The 8,607-nt window shown below is 38.4% G+C and overlaps 1 non-coding gene across 1 annotated transcript; it reads left to right on the top strand.

The window, feature by feature from the left end:
* The first annotated feature begins 420 nt into the window (after positions 1-420).
* On the top strand, positions 421-528 carry LOC141654149 (small nucleolar RNA R71). Its single transcript, XR_012547716.1, has one exon. It is a non-coding gene; the product is annotated as a small nucleolar RNA R71 (small nucleolar RNA).
* The last annotated feature ends 8,079 nt before the right edge of the window (positions 529-8,607 follow it).

Here is an 8,607-nt window from a genome sequence, read left to right as displayed (position 1 = left end):
ACCCGGTGGATAAGAACTTTGTCTAAAAGCTTGAAAAGCATTTACCTCCTCAATAGTAGCTCGACAATGAGCGGTGTAATGACCCGCACCTCCGCAACAATCACAAACAATGATTTGACTTATAGAAGACACGACATTAAGTTGTTGAAGGGAATCTCTAGCATCTCGTTCCGCCAATTGTTGTTGGAGTAAGGCAATTTGAGCTAACAAGACGGGATTGTCGGAGGATTCTTCTTTACCTTTGAGTGGCACACTTCGGGAATTGACATATTGTGCATCATGGACCACCATAGATTGATCGTGGCATGAGCAATATCGGTGTCAATTTGATCAAACCGCCCATTGTTGGTGGAATCAAGAATCCTTCAGGACTCGGCACAACATCCATTATAGAATGTTATAGCTAGGAACCAATCGTCCAACCCATGATGTGGGCATTGTCTTTGCAACTCTTTGTACCTCTCCCAAGCCTCATATAAGCTTTCAAGAGCTTGTTGACGGAAACCGGTGATTTGGCTCCTCAAGGTTTAAGTTTTCTCCTGGAAAAAAACTTTTGATAGGACGCAAGAGCCAATGTCTCCCAATTGGTGATTCCCAAAGCGGTGCGGTCAAGGTTATTGATCCAAAGCTTGGCCTTGTTCTTCAAAGAGAAAGGGAAAAGTATTTCCCTTATTTGGGCTTAGTGACGCCTTGTTTGACGGATCATGGATCAATAATCGCAGAAAGTTTGCACATGCAAATTGGGATCCTCCAACGGACTTCCTGTGGGATTAATCTATATGCATCCCTTTAAATTTAAGGACTATAACGAATTTATCATGATGAAAGCATGTCATAAATTAAATTGCATAAACAAAAAGGGGTAAAGAGATGACGAAATAACCTTCGGTCCTAGCTTATATGGCCTATGAACAATATCGCAATGATATTCTCCTATCAGTTGCACCCAAGATGATATGAGATATGCACTTGTTCTTTTGCTAGAATCGATCCCCAAATCAACAGATTAATTTTAGGGTTTTTGTGTTTTTCCAACGAGAGGAGGCAAGAATTGGGAAAAAGAATATTAGGTTAGAAAAATTCTCCCTTCTCCTCTTCTTATAACCGAAAAAGAGAAGTCCATAGGGAGATTTCTCATCTCCTAATTTCGGCCCATATACCGAGATAATAAGGAGTTTTAATTCCTTATTTTCAGTTTCCAAAAATGTATAAAATGTTTTAAATATAAATTGTCATCTAGTGAGGATCGAACCCATAACCTCTTGGTTTGAGTACCCTTACTATTACCACTATAACACATTCATCTTGTTGATTAAATATAACCGATTACATTTAAGAACGAATTAACATATTAATTCGTCCAAGCTAACATTATATACATTAATTAAATATAACTTATTATATTCAATTTTACGAATTGACAAGATTAATTAAATCTCAACTAATATTATTTAATCTTCATTAAATAATTGTCTCATCAACACATTGACTAACTGTTTAGTCATATAAGGCATCAATGTGATTATATTTCTATAACCACATCTCTCAAACACATCCTATAGGTGTGACCTTTAGGGACCAGTTGATCACCGCCATCTGTATGATAATAACGTCAAACTTTCTAGCAAGCCAACCGTTATTAGGTAATCGTTAATCAACTGATAAAATACGAAGTATACCCTTTTGAACCTGTAAGAGATTTACAAATGTTATCACACTAATTTGTGGAGGACACAAGCTCCAACACTTCCCTCAAATTGCTTCCTCTCCACAAGGCTAATGAAAGCCGGTTTGATCTCGAAGTCCGGTGTGGTAATTTGAGTAGTGATACCGGCCGAAAGCATGGCCGCGGTGGGCTTTGAGTGATCGGAAAGTTTCACCATCTTTTTAGTTGAAGATGGTGGTGGTGGTGGTGGTGGAGATGGTGAACTTAAAACCTCCTCTTCTTCAAGGATTTTTAGATCGTCTAAGTAAGACTTTCTAGCACTTTCAACTTGCACGGGAGAAACAGCTTCTTTCACTTCATTCCAAAAATGTCGTCTTCTCCTAATGGTTTTCTCGGGTCCGGAATCCGGTGAAAACAAATCTCCACTACGAGAAGACCTGGGCATAAGACAACAATTTCTAGAAAATGATAAGTAATGGTCTCAAGGAACAAGTGTTCCTCAAGACAAAAAAACAAGATAAAAATCGACAAATCAATACGCAATAAAACTGTACTCCCCGGCAACGGCGCCAAAATTTGATAAACTATCGCACACCTATGCAAAGATAAATTCCCTAAACACAAATAAATGTAGTAATAGGGGTCGAACCATAAGGAGACGAGAGTTTGCTAAACAAGTTGCTATGGATTGAATTCTATCGAGGTCGGTTTATCGGTTGTTGGTTGGTTGGTTGGTTATGCAAATAAAATGAAAACAATAAAAAAGAAAGCGTCTAGGGAAATCGGGTCACACATGAAAATTACTAATTAGTCATGTTAATTTAGAAATGCATTGATAATGATAAATTGTTTAGGCTTAGAGACACCCATCTATCGATATTAGTGTCAACCATAGACCGGGTCCTAGAGAAACTCTCGTTTATGACTAGGTCGTCCTACTACACATGCTTAGTCTAATTCAATTCCGTGCCTCTTGACTTATAGAATGAATTAACAAACTTAATCTACGATTACGGCCAATAACAAAAGATTAAACAATATAATGCAAACATGTTATAGAAACTATTTTAATATCGTGACATCTCATTTTAATACATGTGATTAGTTATTTAGCATGGCTTCCTTTATCCCGTAGACAAGATATATTACTCTTGCATTATTTAAACTAAGCTAATGATGAACAAAATGATAAACATAATGATAAGGAAACAATACTAGAAATAAATTACCTCAACAATGGAAATGGAATTGGAATTGAAGAACAATGCTTGAATAGAAATTGTAATACAATATTGAAATGCTAAAGGAAATGTAGATAACATAAAGGAAATCTAACCTACATTTTATTCTAAAACTAAGACTAAAACATATATGAAAATGTGTGGAAAAATGTGTGTAAAGGTGTAAAAGAAGATATGTAAAAGGTGTGTCCAAGTGTTGAAGTCTACACCCTTTATATAGGAAATGAGGGGTGAAACTTAGAGTAAATACAAGGGGTCAACCCCAAATATTTTCTCTTAATTGCTTGATGAATTACCAAATAAATCCTAAGTGAGATATTAACTCAACTTTAATCCTCCGGTTAAATGTTTAGTGAGCATCCTAAGAGCATCCAATGAACATCCTAAAGCTTGCTTCAAATCTCTTCACTTCTTGATGAAATGCCAAGGGGATCAATTGTGAGCCACTAATTCCATCTTAATTCACTTGGTTAAATGTGATATTAGCATCTAAAGCTTCACTAAGCATCAAAAGTTTCCACCTTAATTGGACTTCAAATCTTGGGCTTGACTTTGCATAAGACCTTATTTTGCATTTCTCATTTTAATCCATATCTTTATGCATGCAAATCCATGTAACATCTCTTGATTGGTCCATCATGGTCTTCTATTTAGCCTTGCTTCTAGTGTTTGCAAAATATGTAGAAGCTCAAATACCTACAAAATATGACAAACCATGCAAATACAACTAGAATGCAATATTAGCTCAATAACACTAAGATTAGTGCAAATTAGCATGTAAAATAGAGCTAAAATATGGGGTTAGAGTGTATATGAAATGGACTTATCATATGCCAACACCACTAGCATCACATTCTACCTCAAACAGGCAATTGAAAGCAGGTAGCCTGAGAATAGGTGCCTCACACAACATTATTTTGATCAAGTTGAATGCTTGCTGAGCATTCTCAATCCACTTGTATTCCCCTTTCTTCATACACTGTGTGATAGGGGCGGCAACAGCACTGAAGTTTTTTATATACGTCATGTAAAAGGAAGCAAGGCCATGGAATCCCCTCACTTTAGTGATGCTCTTAGGAATTGGCCAAGATTTAATAGCATCAATCTTATCTTGATCCACAGAAATCCCTCTCCCAGAGATGATATACCCTAAGAACTTAATTTCAGATGCCAAGAAGGTGCATTTCTCAAATTTCCCAAAAAATTTGCTACCTCTCAGGATTTGGAATACTTTCTCAAGGAGGCTTAAGTGTTCTCCTGTGGTTTTGCTGTAAATTAGGATATCATCAAAGTACACCACAGCAAACCTTCCGAAGTAAGGCCTCAACACTTTTGTCATCAATCTCATGAAAGTGCTTGGGGCATTTGATAACCCAAATGGCATAACCAACCATTCATAGAGCCCTTGCTTAGTTTTGAAGGCAGTTTTCCACTCATCACCTTCTCTGATTCTCACTTGGTGATAACCCTGCCTAAGATCAATCTTAGAAAAGATCCTGGCACCACTTAACTCATCCAACATGTCATCTAACCTCGGTATAGGAAACCTATATTTGACTGTGATGTTGTTGATGGCTCTGCTATCAATACACATCCTCCATGTGCCATCCTTCTTAGGAACCAATAGTGCTGGGACAGCACAGGGACTCAAAGATTCCTTTACAAATCCCTTCCTTGTCAACTCGTCAATTTGACTCTGTAATTCCTTTGTAGCATTAGGATCACACCTATATGCAGACCTATTAGGGAGTACAGATCCTGGCACAAGGTCAATCTGGTGCTCAATACCTCTTAGTGGAGGCAGTCCACTAGGTAATTCAGCAGGGAAGACATCCTGGTATTGCTCTAGTAATGGTCTAACCTCTACTGGCAGTTGAGGCTCCATATCCTCATGAATCTCTTTGGATAATAAGATGAGAACAGGTTGTTCTTGTTGCATTTCCTTGATCATTTCTGCTTCAGATAGAAATAGAACCACATTAAGTCCATCAGTCACACTTGGACTCCCATAGTTCTTCTGATTAGGTGGTAAAGGAGTAATTGTAATCTTTTTGCTGCCTTGTTTAAAGGAATAGGTGTTGCTCCTTCCTTGGTGGATATAATTCTTGTCAAATTCCCATGGTATACCCAACAGTTGGTGGCATGCATCCATAGGGACTACATCACACAAGATCTCATCTTTATAAACATTGCCAATTGAAAATGGAACCAGGCATTGTTTATCCACCTTGACCTCTGCTTCTTTGTTTAGCCATCTGAGCTTGTAGGGGTTGGGGTGCTCCTGAGTACTGAGGTTAAGCTTGTTAACCATGGTGATAGATGCTACATTGGTGCAGCTTCCACCATCAATGATCAAGTTGCATACCCTGCCCTGAATAGTACATCTACTCCTGAAAATGAGGGACCTTTGATCCTCCTCCAAAGGTGCATGTTGACTGTGCATTACCCTCCATAAACTAGACTATGGCCTGTATCAGGAAGAGCTATGACCATTTCCTGGCTGGGTTCCTCCTCAAGGGTTGTTTCCTCAATCACTGGTTCCTCCTCATATTCAACTGAACCCTCTCTTTCTCATTCCTCTACTTCTATTGATGTTAGTGCTCTCTTGGAAGGACGGTCCTTTTTGAAGTGGCCATACCCTTGGCATTGGAAGCACTTAATCTTTTCCTTGGTCAGAGGTGGGTTGGACTTAGGGAACATGGGTGCTTTCCCCTTGTCTCCTCCTATTTGGGACATTGGTTTAGGTATCTCATCAATCTTAACACCAGTGTAGGGTCTATAGACAGGTTTTGGTTTAGGTGTGGCAGGTTTAAACTTTCTCATTTTCTCCACTCTGAGTGCTAAGTTGACAACATCATCATATGACCAAAGTGGTTACATTCTAACCTTAGTTGCAATATTCTTATCAAGCCCTTCTAAGAACCTAGCAATCCTTTGCTCAGGCTTCTCATTAATCTTACACTGTAGGGTTAGTTATTCAAAATCCCTTAAATAGGTCTTAAGGGGTCTCTCATCCTGCCTAAGCTTAGACAACTTAATGAATAAGTCCTGAGTATAATCTTTGGTGACAAACTTATCCAAAAATTTTTTTTTAACCTTGGACCAAGATTTAATAGGTTCCTTCCCTTCCCTTAATCTCTGATGTTTAAGGTTATCATACCATAGTGATGCATATCCTTTTAATTTCAACACAATTATAATTTATGAACTCAAATATCTTTTCAACATCTCTAATTCATTCTAGTAAGTCATCAGAGTAAAGACTACCAGAAAAATCAGGAATTTCTACCTTTAGATGCTTGTCTGCTTGCTCAAGAGCCTCCTCTTGTGTTCTGATGCTTTCTTCAGATTCTGATTCATATCCATGTGGTGGTTGTCCTCTCCCTGCTCCCATAAAGAAGCCTCTGCCTCTACCTCTTCCTCTGGTAGGTGACTGTCTTCTTGGATCATGGTTTGGAAACCTCTCTATCACTACATGGATAGCATTGAGCAGTGTGTCTATATTTCCTGCAAAAGTTTCTATTCTGGTCTCAATACCAGCAAGTCTCTCTTCACTCATGGTTATTTTTGTGTTTTTGTTGTAGGTAGGAATAATGAGCTCACAGTTTCTCTCAACCCAAGACTAACACAAAGTTGGAATTGTGTTAAACCCGAGCTCGATTACCAAAATTCAAGATAAAAAGCCTAGGGATAGGCAATAATGTTGTCTGCTTGCAGATGGTTTAAAAATACCAAATGACTTTGGAAAATTCTGAAATTTTTTGACAATTAAGTTTAAATATCAAACTAAAACTGTGCCAAATCTCATGAATTTTGAAGGATTCTAAATATTTTAAGATCAATCAAACAACCTGAAATCCCGAGATTGCGACAATAGACTCAATCGAAATATGGGACTTGTTTGTGTAGGACAAAGATATAGTCAAGACCCTAAATTTTCCTTAGAAGATTCACAAGAAATCCAAGATAACAACTTAACAAATTCCAGACTTAAATCCACAGTGAACACAGGATTAAAGTTTGAACTTTACTCAACACAATTAAACTGAACCACAGTCAGGCACATGTTCAATTTAATAATGCCAAACTGTCTTTGATCAATTAACCACAGAGATCACATGTTAATTATTGGGCCAGGAATTCAAACTACAGTTGAACACAAATTTGAAAGAAATGAGAGAAGTCTCAAGGCTAATTTTTTCATTCAAAATAATCTGCTTCATACAGTTGAGACACAGGTCCTTATATAGGCCTTGTCTTTGAATTACAGCTCGAAAATCTAATAATCCAAGGGCCAAGATTTATATAAGATAAGTACAAACTGTCTTAAATATATTACAAGCTGGAAATTAAAATTACTAGGTGAAAATTAAACAGCAATGGGTAAAAACAGACTGAAATAAAGCATAGAATGCAGTCCTTGTCAGTTGTCTCCTTGTGCACAAGTTACTGTTGCTTTGACTTCCAGCAAAGTCAAGGCTTTTTATATTTTTTCCACGGCAGGCTCTTGAGGAGAAAAGCAGCAATGGTCCTTCTTGGACAGTCCCACAATTTCCTTACCAAAAATAGAAGTCTGCTTTATGCTTTATCAACTCTTCTCAGCAGCATGTGACTGATTGTCCTTGCTTGTTTTCTGTGCTGAGTTTCCCTTGCATTTCCTTGGCTGATCTTAGATGTTTGAGACTCTTAATGGACTTAGTTGAGACCTCCTCCACCTGGCCATATAGGCAGCTGAAAGCTAGACCTGGTGAACCTCTTGACAGGTTGTGTTGGGGGTGGAGTATGGGATGTTGCCTGGCCTTGGTCTGTGGTTTGGTCAGGGTTGTGAACTCCTGATCCAGCTCCTACTGCACCGTCGTTTTGATACCACTTTGTAACACCCCCGTAAGTCAGGACCCTTCTTCAAGGCATTCCCATCAAATGGAGGCATCACAAGACTTGGTTTCCCAAGCTTGCAGTGCGAACAAACGAGTCAAGAAGAATTTAAGACAATGAACTTAAATAGATAAGTTATAGTTAGATAAATAGTTTACATATTAAGGGATGTAAATACCATCCCATTTAGTACAACCCAATTGAATGAAAAGGAGTTTAAATAGTAAAAAATTAAATAAGCATAAGTGGTGACAACTAATAAAGACCGTTCCCAAGCTCTCGCATCAAATCGAGCTAATCTGTCAACACTGCTCCCCATATAGGCGGAAATCACCATATGATTCACCACCGACATTTAAAAACAAAGTGTTAGTTTAATAATACAAATGCTCAATAAATGCAAATGATAAAGATTATATGCTCATGTGATAAATTCTAAGGCAACCAATCATAAATCTAACAAGTATATGAAATGCATGACAATCATTTCCAAGTTCCTTATCTCCACATAACCAGTGGCCGGGACACACCCATGACGCCACATACCAACACTAGGTACACGGAACACGTCCGTGGTACCGGGCCCGAGAGCGAGTCGAGTCCCTTGCAAGACATCGTGCCTCAACCACACGAGTCCCTCCAAAACTCAAGTACTAGATGTGCACGTCCTCCTTGGAGTGGGAAGCTCCAAGGGGTGACTCAAGCGAAAGACGGTTTCCCAACCGCCTTCCGTATCCATAACCACAACCAAATATACTCCACCATTCTCCAACACCAATCAAAATACAATCAACACAAACCATTTCCAACAAGAATACTCATGTA

Source organism: Silene latifolia, chromosome 4, assembly GCF_048544455.1.
Source record: "Silene latifolia isolate original U9 population chromosome 4, ASM4854445v1, whole genome shotgun sequence".
NCBI lineage: Eukaryota > Viridiplantae > Streptophyta > Magnoliopsida > Caryophyllales > Caryophyllaceae > Silene > Silene latifolia.
Note: the sequence above shows the minus strand (reverse complement) of the source record. Positions and strands in the feature narration are given on the sequence as shown.